Here is a 16,627-nt window from a genome sequence, read left to right as displayed (position 1 = left end):
GTCCTTGGAAGGCGGGGAGGTCAATGAACTCTGCATAGTGCTGGAACCTGGTCTGAGGTCCATCTCAGGCCCCTGAGTTCTGAGTTCACCTGGACCCCCTCCCCAGCATCGGGACCTCTGGACGAGATCCCTGAGAATCATCAGATCGTACTGACAACGGCTGCCCAGATGCTGGCTCGGTGGAATCTTGGGTCCACGTCGGCCCCTTGTCTGTGCTGTTAGTCCGCTCCCGCGCCCTCCTGCCGTGGTGAGGGCGTTCAGAGCCCCCCATCTACTGCAACAGCCATCAGGGGATAGAAACGGTAATAATGCCCTTTGTTCAGCTCCTCTTGTATGTCGGCACTGAGTTAGCTGCCTGATCTCGTTTAGTCCTCGGAACAACCTGACGAGGTAGATGTTATTATCATCTCCTTTGTCCAGAGGCACAGAGCGCTGACTTCACCGTCCAGGTTCTCAGAGCTCCGAAGTGGCAGAGCCGGGGTTCAACGCAGATCTGACAGACTGCAGGGCCCCCAGCTCTCAGCCAGGCTGCTGGGTTAGGAGATTGGGACTGGAGCCTTTGAGGATGCTGCTGTTGAAAGAAATTTTAATTTTATTGCAGAGGCTTTGCCCCTCAACTAGTCCCCTGACCTCTCACGAGGGACAGCACTGGACCTGGTTACTCACAATGTCTGTTAACCGTGAAGTCTTTCCTGTGAGGTTGGGAGCTCCTCGAGAGAAGGTGGCATGTCTTACTCATGTTCCCGTCCTCAGAACCAAACATGGTGTCTGTAACTGGTAAGTGTTAATACAGCAGGGATGGGTGCCCAGCCCAAGCCAGGCCAGCTTCTTATGGAGCCAAGGTAGGGAGGGGAAGCTTTCCCTACGGCTGGAGCTGCTCATCTGGAGGCTGATGGCCTGGGGCTGCTGGTCGGCCTCTTGCAGCCACACAGAGCGAGCCTTCCTGAGAACGACGTCACTGCGGGAAGCCATTCACGGGGAGAGGTAGGTTCCCAGTGACGACATCAGGCACCTGGATGTCATTGACTTGAAGCTGAGATGAGCCTCTCTTTAGTTTCATAAGCCAATGTATTCCCACTTTAGTCTGAGCCAGATGAACTGGGCCTCTGTTATTTGCCACCAACATCCTGACTACTCCAGGGATCGTCCATCGGTGCGTTAGCTGAGCAGGCACTCGGCCAGGCCCCGGAGAGGCCAACCCCGCCTCCCGCTGCAGTCGCATTCCTCCCGGCCAGCTCCAGGGCTAGCAGGGCTCGCCCGTTTCCACACTGTCACTCATGCGGCCCTGGGCCCAGTGCTCCCATGAAAGATGGGTCTGGACCTGTCATCAGATTGCACATTGTCCCCTGCGCCTGGTTATGAAGTCTTTGGCAAATCAGTTCTTTATGGCCTTTTAATCAGGAGGAGATAAACAGGAGAAGGAGCTCAAAGAAATTCTTCACAGAAGACTCCAAGCACTGTTCGTCCAGGAGGCCGTGGCTGCCCCCGTGCAAAGGTTCCGGGAGGCTGGGAGCCCCAGATCACAGGAGCGAAGGTCTGGGCTCTCAGGGGGCCGAGAAGGAGTGTGTGAGGGGAAGGGAGGAAGAAAACCGAGCATCTTCGTTCCACGGCTAAGCCCGCCCGGGGCGGGTGGGGAGCGACATGGGCCTGGGACTGGAGTCTGCAGAGCTGACCCTGGGCCTCCAGCTGCCTCCCTGACACAGTCACTCACGCTGGGCACCTGCTGCCCCCTTGCCAGAGTGGGGCTCTTGGTCCACGGTCGCAGGCCTCCTGCCTCTGAAAGTTTGCAACGGTAAGACTGCTCTCGGGTCCTCATCGGTGGTGCGGTCTGTGTCGACGGGCGCCCTGACCTGCGGGGAAATGCGGAAAACAGGCCCGCGTGGTTTTTCATAAAGCTATATTTATTCAATTGAAAGGACTTCCTTTTATTCTGTGATGGCACCTTTCCCACTCCTCTGGCCTCGCATAGTCCTTCCTGTGGTGAAATGATGGTGATTATAAAGAGTTGTTTACTTGGCAAAATAAAAAGCTTTCAATCGCACGTCCACCCGCCAGTGGTCTGCCTTCCTGACACTGCACAGCACTGTTGGCAGGACGCGGCTTTGCTCGGATCACCCCGGGGACCCCAGCAGGCTGTCACCGCGCACACTTCTCTCTCTCCTGTGCGGTGGCATACGGGACACCCCAGCCTCCCAGGGCAGGTGTCTGGTGAGGAGAGAAGGTTTCCTGGAGACCCGCAGGTGAGAGGGCCTTTTCTTGTATGTGTAGCTCACAATACCCTTTGGTGACTCTGAGGCAGCGTGTAGGCAGGAATTAAGCCCCATCTCACAAATGAGGGGAGTCACCCTCGGAGAAGGTAAGCTGCATGCTCAGAGTCCCTCGATGGCTGTCAGAGGCTGGTGCCTCAGCCACGTGGCACCCGGAGGACGTCGTCGTGCGGACAAGAGCAAAGGTCTTGACCCCCCAGTGCTGAGGTTCTGCCTCTGCCACTGGCCAGTTCGTGGTCCTGGCCGAGGTCTTCCTCCTCTGGCTGGTTTCCGCTCCCGTCACATGGGATAATGGTGATGGAGGTCACGTGTGCAGAGCACCCGGGCACAGAGCAGCTCCCATAAGGTTAGCTCTTGCTGCCACCCCCGTGTAGAAGTGACACAGGGAGGGTGGTGGTCATTTCCACTGTCACCAAATATGCCAGCTTTCTGCCCCTGGGCACGGGTGGGTGCACTCCCAGCCCCTGTGGGTGGGTGGGACCTCGGGACTGGTCCTGGCTGGTGGCGAGTTGTGGAGGAGGTGATGTGTGTCATCTCTGGGTGGAGCAGCAGTGCCTCTGCGTCTGTCATCGTGGAATCATGTGTCAAGGTGGGGCTTCCATCAGCCTGAGCAAGGACTGGCGTCCTCCTGGCTGACCCATAACGGGCAGGCAAGAAAAGAGGAGTGACTTGGTTGTGCTAAGCCCTGAGGATGTTGGGGCTGTCTGTTACTGCAGCTTGTCCCGGCCCGCCCTGACTGTGGGTGACGAGATTCCATGGGGACCCGGGCTCTGGTGAGACTCGTGCACAGGAGAAGTCAGGTACAGCTGAGAGGGGCCTCTTCCACTCTCCTGAGCTCTGAGATGCCCCTGCGTCCTTGAGGAGCCACCAAGGATCCTCACGGCTACTGCGGGGCTGGCTCTGGGCTTGGCATCCTCGCGCAGGGAGGTTCCACTTGCTGGCCTACCTGCACGTCCCATGGCCACAGACCCGTGTGGGAGTCACTGGGGGGACTCTTCCTGCAGCTCCGAGTGTCAGGGGCCAGTTGCCTCCCTGGAGTTTCCTGCCAGTGGAAAACAGGAAAACCCACCAGGGGCCATCAGTGGAACGTGCTGTTATTAAGACAATAAAATGAGACGATGGGAAAGAGAGAGAGCTTAGGGAAGGCTGCTGTAGATGGATGGCTGGGGAAGGGCTCTCCGAGGAGGTGACATTGAGTGGGGACTCGCAGGATGAGAAAGAGCCAGCCAGGGGGACAGCACACCAGGCAGGGGGTGGGGGTAAACATTGCCTGTGCAAATTGTGCTGCATCAGTTCACTAGAGTAGATAGTGGGTGAGTACCCACTGTGTGTCAGGCCTGTGCCGGCTGCTAGGGAGACATCCCTCATTGCTGTCACCAGAGGACAGGGCCGTGACCCTCAGGGAGTTCACAGACGGGGGCTGCGCAGACATAGACCCAACCACATGACGATCTTGGCTTACCTGTCAAGCACCTTACTTGCACTATGCAGCTGTCCTTGTGGCAGCCCTCACAAGTGGCACCTGGTTACCTCCATTACCCAGAGAAGGAGGTGAGGGCCAGGGGTTAAGGACGGACACACGCCCACTAAGTGGCGATGCTGGGACTGAACCCAGGTGGCTGGCTCTGAGCTCCTACCCCTCCCGCTAGGCCGTATTGCCTTCCCCACCAGTGCAGACACGGGCCTGTAAGTGCTGGGAGGAGTGACGCATTGTGGGCTGCAGGCTGCGGTGGAGGAGAGCCCCACACAGACGGCCCCTGGGCGCTGGGCTGGGGGACGCAGGCCAGGGAACCCCAGATGGCATTTCTGCAGGAAGCAGAGTCCCACTGCCGTGGGGCCAGCCCAGGGCCGCCCTGGGTAGGGAATGTTGGTGCCCTTAAGAATCAGGCTTTTCTTCCCTGGGGAGCATTGGAGGGACGGGCAGCCGAAAGCACAGAAGGGACTGAGGGTCCTGAGGCCCCAGCCCTCCCTGACTGTGTGCCCAGTTGGTCCTCTCAATATCCTCAACCAAATCCCCATACGACCTGCTTCAGCCCCCGCTGGGGATGGCCCTTCCAGCGTAGATGTGCTCACCAGCACTGGATAAGTCAGCGTGACACAGGGACCATTTGGAGGCAAAATCTCCGTAACTCTCCACCATAAACACCATCAGCCTCGTTGGTAAATGTTAACTTCTGCAAATAAACTCAGGTGGGTTTCCTCTCTGCCTGGAGAGAGAGGGGTCCGGGTCATCCTCCTGTCCTTCCGTCCTGGCCTGGGGCTGCATGGCATGGCTTCAGGCCCCTCCTCTGGCTAATTTATTCTTTCAGAAAGAAGTGGGTTCTCAGTGTGTCTCCATGTGAAAGTCATTCTCCCTGCGGTGGGCAGAGCCAGGAGGCTCTACGGGTGGAAGTTGGGGCCCGGAGGATGCTGTCCTCCTCAGGTGCCACCTTCAGAGTGACACACTCTGTGCCCACTGCTGCCAGCCTGGAAACTAGGTGTGCTGAGAAGGAGGGAGGTGGGAGCAGAAAGAAAGTGGCGCGCGGCCGGGGAAGGGCAGGAGATGAGGGCCTCAGGACCATCTGTAACTGGCGATGGGGAGCATTAGGAGTGGGAGCAGCGTATGCCGATTTGGGCCAGAGTGGAAGGGCCGAGGGGCAGACACCCCCCTGGGAGTTGGCCTGTGCCCTGGGCAGCCTCTGGAGCCCTGCCTGCAAAGGGACGAGCTTTAGGTTGAGATCTCCTTACTCCTCCCTCCCAATACCGCCCCCTCCTCCTGGAGCCCTGAGGACAAAGCACTGTCCTTGGATCCCTTTCTTGCCCCTCACTGTGGACAAGACCCAACAATGAGCCCTCCGGGCCTGAGCTTCATGGATCTTGAGGAGATCATGGTGAAGTGAGAGGCCGACGGGAAAGGGCCGTGGGCCACAGCCGAGGCCGCGATGAGCACACTCATCTCTGTCTGGATGCTCTCCACGGCCAGTGGGACCTCCATCATCACACTCGGTTCTCAGACGGCCCTGCTGACACCCACTCTCCCCATGAGAAACAAACTAGGGCAGAAGGAATTTTAGGGAGATTCAGATCCCCACGCCCAGAAAGATGCCAGCCCTCGCCTCTTTCTGTCACATTTTTCCTCTCCCCAGGGGGCCTCCCGCCTCTCGTGGGGGCTCCGGGGCTGGGTGAGCTGCTTTATGCTTAACTGTCAGGTGCTACTCTCGGGCAGGTGGTTGGGACCGTTTGCAGAGACCTCGCCAACTGGAGCAGCTTGTGGCACTGTTGGGTATATTGCGTTGGTGCCCGTTTCGGCAGCCTTGGGCTTGTGCTGTTAGAGCCGATGGACGATACGACACGTGATGGAGCTGCGTCCAAACTGCTCCCCCCCCCAGGGAATCTAGGGTGGCCCAGCCTCAAACGTGCCTCCAACTCCCCCCTCTTCCAGTTAACCGCGTTCTGAGAGAGTCTCTGTGGTGTACTGTCCGTTCTGCGTTTAACGTTTATGTGATGGCAGCTGTTGGGAAATCAAAAGCGTCTGTGGTGCTGCCGGCCTGTGGAAGTCACACTGGGGTGCTCTCGCCCCGGGTCGGCTTTTTGCAAAAGGAGGTGCCGGCCTCATCCTCATAGGAGGTTTTGTGGCCCGTCTGCGCCTCAGCTGGGAATTCACCCTGCTGCCCACACGTGCCCTCAGGTTTGAGGTCCTGAAGTTTCATGCGACTGCTTTGATTCTGAGGGCTGAAAAGCGATGTCTGAGCGAACACGCCAGAAGGAGAGGGGGAGCGCGGCCACAGCGTGGGGCGGTGGTGGCGCACTGACGGCAGGACGAGGGGAGACCACTGGCTTTAGCCAGGACACTGGCCTGCTGACCTGGCCTCCCAGCCTCATTGTGGGGCCTGCCAGACCTCTGGCCATCCTGGGTTTCTCCTCCGCCGTCTTCCCACTCCCTCCTTCCCTCCTGGCATCCTCTCTTGTCCTGAACGCAGCTGATTCCTTCCCACCAGCGTTCCCTCTGTCTGCATGGCGCTGGCCCTGTCCTCTGCACTGCTCGCTCTTTCTCATCCTCCCCATCTCGACTCAGAGTCACCAACCCCGAAAGGCCCTGCCTCAACCTGTCTCTAAGGGCCCCCCTTCTTTACCCTCCCTACTTCCTTGCTCCCCATCCGTGGACCCCTGTCTGTAGCGGCCTGTTTGTTGGTTTTCTCGCATATTTACCATATGTGGCCCTGTAAGGAGGTGGCTTGGCCAAGGCAGCCTCTTGGTGGGCCTCCGTCCAACACGCTGGGTGGCAAGACTGTCATTGCCTGGAAGGCCAGCCTAGGACCCCTGGAGTCTGGAGAACAGAACCCTGCAGGGTCAGAGAGCAGGGGTCATGGCTGGTGCTGGAGAGACCCTGGCTGTGGGACCTGTTCCCGGGCCCCTCTCCTGTCTGACACCCACAGCAGCAGCGGTTAGCGGGGCCCTGGGGGTCTCCACACTCCCCTGGCGGTGGTCTCACCTGACGCTTCCCTGATGGGTTTCAGTGGAATGTGGAAGAACTTTAAAATGTTTGACAGTTAAGTATTTTTTAATGTATTGGGGAAAAAATATATATATGTGACTCAGAAATTAAGCCTCTGATTTCATGAGTATTGCTTAAGATGAAGCTGAAGTGTTTTAGTTTTTTTAAAAACATGCCTAATTCAAGCAGACGTCTAAAGCAGGAGTCTGGACACTGCGGCTTGCAGACCAATCTGGCCCGCTGCTTGTTTTTGTCTATAAAGTTTTATTGGGACACAGCCATGCTCATTGGTTTACAAGGCTGCTTTAGTGCTATCGTGACAGAGTCAAATAGTTGTGACAGTGACTATATGGCCTGCAAAGGCTAAAATATTTACTATCTAGCCCTTACAGAAAAAGTACATAGTTGGCCAAAGTCCCTGGGATTTGTGAGGCCCAGAGAGTCTTAGAGCCAGGACACGGGCTTCAGTGGGTCAGCGAGAGCTGAGCCTACAGTCTCGTCTCCGTGCCCCTCTGCCTTTGGAGACGAAGCCTCTTGCCTGAGTCCCAGTGGCATGGCAGGGCCACGCGGCACCCACCCCATGAATGTTCTTCCCTGTGGGGCTCAAAGGCTCTCTCTGGCTCCCTGCTAAAGGCCGAGCCAGGGGTAGATTTATCAGGTGGCTTGAGACTTCCAAGGTGGAGCTAGCCTCTTGCAAAGGGAAAAGTGGAGAGACGAGACGTGCAGGAAAGTGACCATGACGCCTGTGGCTGGACCCAGGGTTCAAACCCAGGTGAGGCCGTGTCAGGGCACACTCCGAGTTCCTGCCCACTGTTCTGTGCCTTATGAAGAAGACTGAGGCTCAGTTAACAATTCAATGATTAACCAAAACCACAGCAGAACGACTTTGTGGATATCCAGGGAGACCGCTTCTCAGAGAGGAGGTTCCTGAGCCCCAGGAGAAGAGTCCGGAACAGGCCTTGAGGGAGACTGGGAGGAAAGGAGGAGGCCACTGTGATTAAGGCGAGGGGGCCCACAGCCTCTCACGTGAATTAATCAGACTCGGAGCAGAGGGCTGTTTGAAAGAATAACATCGTAAAGCTCCCAGACTGGTCGGTATAATTTCCCCTGGCGCCCAGCGTGCGTGAATAACACACAGTCAAACAGAAGAGTAATCAGATTTGAAATATTCCTTTAATAATGCATTTGCCAGATCAAATATTAAAAATAGAAGACGGAGAAAAGGAGCAGCCGTCTTCCCAGTGGCATGGGTTCCATAAATATCACTTCATTAAGCTGTCAGTGTATTTCAAAGGGATGGCCCTAAAACCGGGCCCAGGTTCCAGCCTGCTTGTTGTGACGAGGCAGAGCCTTTGGGCTGTCCCTGTGCGCCCACTGTCATGGCGAGGGGCCATCAGTCAGCAGCCGGAGCAGTCCAGACATCTGCCCAAAGGACGTGTTTATTTATTGGAGTCAAGACTCTTCCATTGGTGCTCCAGTGGCTTCCATCCCAGGCAAACAGCGGGGAATTAATAATGATGATGCTTGACTTTCCCAAGACCTTCCTTGGCAGAGCTTGTACCATCCTGCTGGCATCTCTCTGAGGACGGAGCTAGCATGAGAAGACAGAGGTGCTGTGGCCATCGCAGATCTGTGGCCTGAAGGAGGCGGCTCAGTGGGAGCCCAGGCTCCTGCCGGCCTTGGGCTTTGACAGGGTGGGGGATGAAGGGATCGGCGAGGTCTTGACTCCTTGGTGAGGGTTAGCAAAGCATTTAGAGGGTTACACTATATTTGTGTCTCTACTCAACTTGAGGCCACAAATATTTACTGTTGGGTCCAAGGCCCCATCCAACAAGGAGGAAGAATAATTGCTTAAAATCCAGTTGTCAGACATAATTCTTTGAATGTCAGTGAGATTCACTGCCTTGGCTAAGGCTTTCTGTGCCTATCGCAAAGATGCTGAATTTCCACGAGTATGTTTGGATTGTATGTCAAGGATCCAGGGTTAGTTAACTCTTAAACATGCAGATGCAGAGTCTAACTCTAGTTGATCGGTGATGAGCCTCCACTGTCACGTGTATGAAGAACCTGATTCCTAAGTTCGTGAAAACTTTCCTTTCCACGTCATGTCTGTCCTTTGCCAAAACACTGACTTTGGAAAACAGAGCTAAAAAAGATTAAAGGGTTGAATTTAGTCCAATCATTATCTCATTTGCTCTTCAAGAGTCAAATAACTGGTTGAGCCAGTTATGCATTTTTTTAAAAGTAATGATTTTGTAAACATATGTTAAGTGCCTACTATGTGCTAGGTACCATGTTAGGTGTTTTAGTGACTCAGCAAATCCCAAGATGCATCAGGCCTGGACCTTAACCAGACGATTCGCCCTGGTGGGATGGGGGGGACCTCCTGTCCTTGGCCTCTTCCTTCTGTCTACCATGCTTCTTATCTGCTTACGTTTACACATTACTCTGAAATGCCTTTCACATTCGTGTTCTGCTTCCCCAGCTGCCTTCCCTTCCAGCTCCAGGATTTTGAGAGACCGGATGGGCACAGACCTAGGCAATTGATGCTCTTGGAAGACAAGACACCCTCCCCCGTACCTACTTCCCACCCAGGACCACCCAGATAGCACTGGTCAGCCTGCCACAGGGCTTGCCTTTGCACCATTGCGTTGCCATCCCTTTGCCCCTGGAAACCTTTGGGGGAATTGCCTTCTGAAGCTGTGGGGGATGCCTAGCGCCTCCTGTGGCTCCACACGGGAGTGCTTCTCACCAGGTACAGGCAACGCGATGTTCTCCCTTCACTGCGCCCCAGGGGCTAGGTCCTACCTGCACCTCCTCATCCAGAAGGGCTGCCCCGGGTGTCCCACCCCATAATTCTCCCCCTGTGGTAGCAGATGCGTTCCCACCCCTGTGTCTCCCCTTTGGCCTGCACCATTCGCATGCACACCACGATTCCACCGCAAACCCCGTGACTCCGCCTGAGGCTGTTCTCTGGCGGCAGGAACCTGCCTTGCTGCCCCAATGCAGGGCAGCCTGGAGGTGCCTGGGAGTCCCCACCTCCAGGAGCAGCCCTCAGCCGGTGCCCCAGCTTCTGTGTCCTGGAGGGACCATGCTCTGCACAGTCTCCCGAGGTCCCCAACAGGACTGAGCTCCAGTTGCCCATAGCAGTAACCTGCCACTCATGGCAGCACAACCTCTGTTGGCTTCCTCCTCCTCCCTGTCGCTCCCAAGCCACTGTCTGAGGCTCCCAGGATCGCCTCCCAGTGAACAGGAGTCTTCAGCCTCCGCGTCTGTGGAAGCCAGCCTGAGTCACTGGTCCCAGGAACTCACCACACACGGATTTCTGCAAGGGCCCTCGTGCACACCACACGTGCTGTGCTTGGATCACACCGTGGGTCAGGATTGCCAGTGCTCAGGGACTAGCCATTCTTCAGGGCTTGTGTCTGACAAGGACTCCTCCTGGAAGCCCTGTGCACTCCCAAGCGGATTCCACCGCCTCCGCCTCTGTCCTCGGGTCACACAACGTGTGTCCCCAGAGTAGGGGCTATCTGTTCTGTTCTGCTCTGCTCTGGGGTCACTTATATGTCACTCAGCCTCCTCACCACCCCAACCCCCAGGCCTGGGAGCTGTCTGCACTTAAGACCAGAGACCACCCCCTCAGAAGCCTGGAGCGGCCAGTCAGATAACACCACTGAGTCCAGGGGCCAGGAGTCCAGCACAGGTAAGAGTGGGGCCTGGGATGAACTCGAGAGCAAGTCCCACCAGAATTTCATTTGAAGGGAAAGAACAAACTGCCTGCTAAACGCGGAACATCTGTGGGCCGGACGCTGAATTGAAGGAAGATCCCTTTCACCTGGGCGGGGGCGGAGGTCTCGCCTTTCTCATCACAGCCCCATGGCCCAGGATGCAGCACTGCCTAGAGAGGGGGTGTTGTATAAGCTCCTTCATAACACAGAGGGAGTGGCGGGGCATGGGTGGGGAGGGAGCCGTGCCGACAGTACCACTGTTCAGGACAGTCCCTCCCGGGTCTGGCTGCCCAGAGAGGGCATGTTCTCACCTGCTCTCAGGCAACTCCGTCTCCGGGGTCTTCCTCGACCAGCACAGGGAGCGAAGAGCTCCAGCCACCTGGGTTTTTCTCTTCCCTTCGCGATGGAGGCGCTGGTGACTGGGGCATTTCTGGGTCCACACCCGACCTGGCTCACGACCTGTATCTAGGCTGACCAGACTCCCGTGGGCCCTGTACCTGGGCCTGCGGGAGCACGAGAAGGCTCTCCCTGGGACACAGGGAAGTCTGTTCAGCCTCTCTCATCCACTTTCAGAATTTCTCGTGTCTGATGCTACTGGCACAATTATCGACTGAATATTTTTCCTTAAGTAGGCTTCGTGTTCTCTCCCTCTCCCCATGTGCTGGAGCCTAACTGAGACTTTCTCCTTGATGCAAATGCAAGGACTGAAAGAGCTTTGAAAAGGGAGCGGCTTCTTCCTCTCCCTCTGATGGTCCATGTTTTTTAAAGTCCTTTTATTGCGTAAATCATCCCCATTCAGACCCCAGTTTAGTTCAGGCACCCACAGGGATTTTCACCACGGCCCCGCCCCCTCAGGGAACCTGCCTGACATAGGAGGGGTCAGGACCAGGGTGGAGGTCGTAGGAAGCTGGGCTCGATTTGGGAGATGGGCTCGGGGGTCCCAACTGAAGCAGGGTTTTCCTCCTTTCCTCACCTTCTGGGATCTAGTCTGGAGTTGTGGGGGGCCCCGACTTTCATAGAAGCGCAGCCACAGCGAGCTCAGTGGAGTGCAGGGACAGCACCACACTCCTCAGGGCTGTGGGAGCTGAGGATGGAGCCCTGCGGCCCTGAGGCCATGAGTGGACAGAGAGAGGTGGGCAGGGGCCACCACACCAGAGAAGAGTGTCTCTACCTCGCCAGAGTTGCTGGCAGGTGCCAAGCTCCAGCCCAGGTACACGGGACCCCTGACCCTGCTCTGTTGGCAGGCAGGGGAGGGGAGGGTTCGGCACCCTGGGGTGCTTTGCCGGCAATCTGGAGAGAGAATGAGTGCACATGTGTAGGCAGCTCTCTCATCTCTGGGGGCTCCAGTGACGCCCATCCTGGGGCTGTCTTGGTCGCTTTGCTCAGTCCAGTATCAGGGTCTTTTTTCCCCGTTGTAGGGTCTGCAGCCTGCGGGATGTGGACTCACAGATGGGCAATGTGTCCCTAGGTCTGGATTGACCAGAAAAGCTGCTCCCTGGCCTCGGTGTGGGGAGGAGACACCACTCGTGCTCCTGGAGCCTCCTTCCCAGAGGAGGGCACCAACCCGGGGGCACTGACAGCTCTGAGGGAGCACCACCCCACGCCAAACTCAATGGAGGGACCAGGCTGCTATCTGGGGCCACCGTAGAGGGAATTGCCTGCCTGCCACCTACCTAAGGGATGGGCTCCCTTCCTCTGCTGGGACCTCCATGGGCCTATCGTGCCCACAATCCATGAGCCGTGGCCCCCAGGCATTGCCAGGAAGCAGTCTACGTGAAAGGACGACGTGTCTAATTTTGCAGCTACGTGGAGGATTTGTCACACAGAACCATCCGTTCAATCTAGACCATCACTAAAAGCACTCCGGATAATAAATCTTCATTTTGTATTAACTGGAGAGGCAGCCGCCTTCTCAGAATGGCTGTTCCCGCGTAATCATGATAAATGGAGAATCCTGGACAGGTGAGTTTTAATAGGCATACAAATGCACTCAGATTAATTAGATTACATTTTTTAAAAACTTTTCTCTTTTGCTCCATAAATCTAAATGGGGGCCTCTAAAAGATAATAGCCATCCACACACTAAAACACATTATGACATCATAAAAGATTATTGGTGCGCATATGCGGTTGGACATTATGGTGGATGCGGCAGGATGGCCCACAAACCAGCCAGAGTCGTGCTGAAGTGCGTGTTTCCCAACACGGTTAATGGACTTCTGGTCAGAGTGTGCAGGCGAGGAGATCGAAGGAACTCAGTGCATATTTCTCCTTCTGAGTGGACCTCTTAAATTGCCATATTTCCCTCCCAGCCCTTCCAGAAGCAGGTTAGATTCCTGCTATACCAGGACGCCCTAGTCACACCTTCCTGCTGGGGAAGAGAAGTAGAGGGCGCTGTTTGCCAGCCAAGGGGTGTCGGGGAGACCAGGTCCATCAGACAAGTCTTCAGATTGAGGGGCTCGGCGGCCACCTGTAAATCCCACTGCCTTTTCTCCATCTCACCCGAGGTTCTTAGGCTTTCTGTGGCGAGAAGAGAAATGTGCCACCATGAGGAAAGCACACATTGGCCTTTATGAAGTTGAACATTTGGAAATAGCTAAAAGGCAGACAAAGGTAGTGAGGCAAGAGAAGAGTTATTAGGAGGTGAATTTGTCATGGTCCTACTGCCTACCAACTGAGTAAGGACCTGCACTCCTCTGATGCCATCTCACTGGGCTGTCACCCTCCTTTGAAGCCGGCATTGCTACCCTGTGGAAACAAAGGGGGGAAATGGGGCTCAGTGAGGGGGACCACCTGTCAGATGGAGTGAATAAAGTACAGGACACCCAGTTAAGTTGGAATTTTAGATAAACAAAATAATATGTGTTGATTAAAGTAATTCATAACCAATCTATAAATGAAATTTGGATGAGTTTATTCTGAGCCAGATGTGAGGACTAGCTTAGCCCGGGGCCTGCCTTTCCCAAGGAAGGAAGGGCGCCAAAGTAGTGGGGTGCACAGAGTGGTTATGTACCCTCAAAGAGCATGTTTCACACATGATTGAAATGTCCCTTTTACAATAGTCACGAGACTGCCCTGTTGTTACAACAACCGATGGGCACAGCAGGGTGGCAGGTCTGCTGTCTCGAGCTGGGTGGTCACAGGTGAGCTGGGTGGTCAGAGGTGAGCGCAGCAATCAGTTCCTAGCCTAAGGAAAGATGCTTCTCCTTAGGAAATGCCAGTGTGGGGGAAGTTGCACCTTTATCGTTCTTGCCTTTGGGACACAGCAAATGCCTAAAGCAGATGTACAAGGCATGCTCAACGGCCACGTCAGACCCTTTTGGAAAACAAGCTCAGGCTGAATTAGGTTTACACCACACGGCTTCCTCATATATTCCAATATATCCTATTGCTTGCCATTTATTTGTCATATATAATTGAGATAAATTGTCCGTTAAGTCTGTCCAAAAACTTTTTTTCATCTGAAATTCAAATTTAACTGGGCATCCTGTGTCTTACCCAGCAATTCTAGGCCAAGGTCAATGTCACATAACCATCAATTGGCAACGTCAGGACTTAAACACACTCTGATATGGTGGTTTTGACCTACACTTCCTGCCCGATCCATCACCAAATTACACTTCAGGGCGACTCTCTCCATCCAAACTGGTACTGTGGCATCAACAACTCCCATGGGCCGTACTTGTTGGCTGAGCTCACTGTGGAATAGTGACAAGGTCTCAGATCGCAACATGGCTGCAGCTGCCAAACCAAATTCTGTGCTGTCTCCTGGGGGTTTGGTGGAGGAAAAGCGACCTGCACATATGCCACCAACTGAGACAGGGCCCGTCCTGCTGAGGGAGGCAGTGAGGAGAAGGGGTGGTTTGGGGCATGCTGGAGGTATGAGGGCGGCGGTGTCCCCATGTCCCTGTCCGTGTCGGGGTGACTGGAGGCCTGGATAAGTGGGCTGCCCTGTGTCTGGCACGCTGCTTTGAGTCACCTCCCACTCGCCTGCCAGTGTTTCCTGTCCTGGTGTATAAATCTATATTTCTCTGCTGTCTTTCCTTTCAAGCCACTCTAATCACCAGCAAATAGACTGCGTGCATCAGTCTGGAGCACAAACAATATTTGTTTCCCTTGTCTGAGCCATCCCACCTCTTCTGGTTTCGACAGCACCTGCAAAGGACAGACGTCCTCCTACAGGGACCTGTAGAGTTTCCTTCACATTGTCTCTGATCTGTGGCTCTTGCAGCGGAGGGAACCATCCCCCACTGTTCACATTTCAACCCGGGCAGCAGAGGGCGCTCTAAAGCCCGGCCTCCCGTCAGTGACTGTGTATATTTAAAGGCTGTAATTAAGGGGCCGTCAGTCAGAATTCCCATCACAGGTCCCAGCCTTGAAGTGGGTAACTTGGACTCTCTAGCTCACAGCATGTTTTGAAATCTGACATTTGGATACCCGGCTTGGGAAGAGTCTCCATTTGAAAACAGTAAATAGACGGGAATTCCAAAGTCAGTCCACACTTTGGGACAGGCAGGGACGAGCGTTTTAGATGGAGGAACAGCCTAAGTCCGTTCCATGATCAGACGTTGATCACATATCTCCTGTGTCCTGAGCTCTGAGGACAGGCGCTATTGAAGAAGGAACTGCCCTTGGCCAGAAGAAGCTCGCCACCCAGTGGAGGACAGTGACTCCCAGTCGGATGGACTGCCACACCACGTGGCAAAGCATGAGTGAGGAATGGAGGAATGGGATGCTGGGGTTCAAGAGAGGAGAGTGATGTGGTGGGTTGGAGAGTAGGGTTTGTGACCAGGGAAGCTGTGGAGGGCACTGGGACCAAGTCAGGAGGGAATTTGTGTGCTGGGCTAAGGGGCTGGCACTCCATCCTGAAGCCAAGGGTGGAGGGCAGGTTCAGCATTAGGATGGGAGGGAAGAGTAATATAGATGTGCAGAGCCTTGTTTTAGAAAAATTGTCCCCAAATTCCCAACCTGGACTGTCTGGCTGGTTGCATCCATGCCCTCTGTCATCAGGGGGCAGTGGGGTTGAACAGGGGGCAGGGACACAAGCCAGGAGCCTGTCACAACTGTCCAGGGCAGAGGTGATAAATGGCCACCCAAGACTGAGCCCAGCTTGTGGAATGTTTGCCCAGTGTCCATCCACTGGTAACGGATAATCAAAATATGCTGTAGCCACACACGGGAGTGCTATTCAACAGCAACAATGAAAAAGGAGTGAAATACTGATGCACGCCACAACACGAATGAACCTTGGAAAGCTTATGTTGCGTGAGAGAAACCAGACTCAAGAGTCTGTGTATTGGATGATCCCATTGATGGGAAACGTCCAGAGTAGGCGAATCTACAGAGACAGAAAGTGGACTAGTGGTTGCCTGGGACGGGTGCAGGGAGAGGAATGAGGGGTGACTGCTAATGGGTACAAGGTTCCTTGTTGGGGGGATGACTAGATTTTAATGGTTTCACAACTGTTTTGTACTTTTTAAGTAGGTGAATGATATGGAATCTAAATTGTATCTCAATAAAGACGTTTAAAAATCAAATTGAATCACTTGCCAGCATTTAAAAATTACCGTATTTGATATAGAAAATCCAGACATTGTTTGCCTTAAAAGGAGAGAGAGAGACAGAGAGGAGGAGAGTGATCTGACGGCCCTGGCAGTCGTAGATCTGGGCCCCACGCGGCCGCCACAGTGGAACTGCGCAGCGAGGGCTCTCTCTCGTTTACCACAGTCCCCACCACGCCCGCTTATCACCCCAGGACTAGCTCCTGTGCCTGTTTGAATTTGTGACGCCCTAGTTAAGGCAAGAGTAAAACGCAAAATGTTTAGCATCAATATTTTGGTCCTACTTTGGGCCAAAGACAGTGAATGAGCTGCTGTGAACAAAACGAACAAGACCATTGCTCTCAGAGGGCAACGTGATACAAAACCAGAATCAGCGGAAGGAGTTTATTTCCTCAAAGTAACCGACTGAGCGGTTTGAACAGCTGTTCTCCAATCCGGGAACTGAGCTCCTCTTTCCCTCTCTGCTGGTCTCTGCACACACCACCCACGGTGTTTCGAACTTGGAACATCCGAGCAAGGACTCGCAGGGCTCTGGGAATTTACTCCACTGTCTTGTCAGAAGAAGGTAAAACTAGGAAGGAATTCTCCTGCTGCAGA

The 16,627-nt window shown here is 54.7% G+C and overlaps 1 long non-coding RNA gene across 1 annotated transcript; it reads left to right on the top strand.

Annotated features, from left to right (window-relative positions):
- Positions 1-6: 6 nt before the first annotated feature.
- Positions 7-2,041, top strand: LOC139085412 (uncharacterized). The gene is made up of 3 exons (XR_011543666.1): positions 7-302; positions 602-777; positions 1,402-2,041. It is a non-coding gene; the product is annotated as an uncharacterized lncRNA (long non-coding RNA).
- The last annotated feature ends 14,586 nt before the right edge of the window (positions 2,042-16,627 follow it).

The sequence above is a fragment of the Equus przewalskii genome, chromosome 9, assembly GCF_037783145.1.
Source record: "Equus przewalskii isolate Varuska chromosome 9, EquPr2, whole genome shotgun sequence".
In the NCBI taxonomy this organism is placed as follows: domain Eukaryota; kingdom Metazoa; phylum Chordata; class Mammalia; order Perissodactyla; family Equidae; genus Equus; species Equus przewalskii.
Note: the sequence above shows the minus strand (reverse complement) of the source record. Positions and strands in the feature narration are given on the sequence as shown.